Here is a 656-nt window from a genome sequence, read left to right as displayed (position 1 = left end):
TCGTAAAACGGTGGTGGTGCTGTTGGTGGCGGGCAAACACGTACAAAAGAGACACCCCACACACACGTACATATGTACGACTGGCTTCTTTCTGCTTCCCAAGGCTCTAATCTACCCGTTGGTATAGCAGAAGACACCTGACCAAGGTTGCATGCAGCGGGAGGGAACCCGGAACAAAGAAGTTGGGAAGCAAACTTCTAACCACACACCTCTGCCTATGCACGTTTATATATATATATATATATATATATATATATATGCGTACACGCACGCATGCATACCCATACACACGCACACTCACAATATTATGTATGTATATACCATATAAAACGCTGACATATAGAAATAAAAACAGAGAGAAAGAAATCACTGAAGTAAAAATACAATACGAAGATGCGACAAGATTTAAAGAAAAAAAAAGAAAGAAAAAATATACGTACAAAAAACTAGTACAATAAAACAACAAAAACATAAACAAAACAAAACGATTCAACAACACAAAGTAAAACATATACTGTAGTTGAACGGAAGTGCTGCTCTTTGTCGTAAGCGACATCAATAGCTATTTCTGTCAGAAATATTTTTTCATTGCATTCATTTCTAAATCCTTTGCCAAACATCTGTGACATTCTCGACAAAAATATCGATACTTAACA

Source organism: Octopus bimaculoides, chromosome 12, assembly GCF_046866305.1.
Source record: "Octopus bimaculoides isolate indiv1 chromosome 12, ASM4686630v1, whole genome shotgun sequence".
Classification (NCBI taxonomy): domain Eukaryota; kingdom Metazoa; phylum Mollusca; class Cephalopoda; order Octopoda; family Octopodidae; genus Octopus; species Octopus bimaculoides.
The sequence above is the reverse complement of the archived record's forward strand: the minus strand, read 5'-3'. Positions refer to the sequence as shown.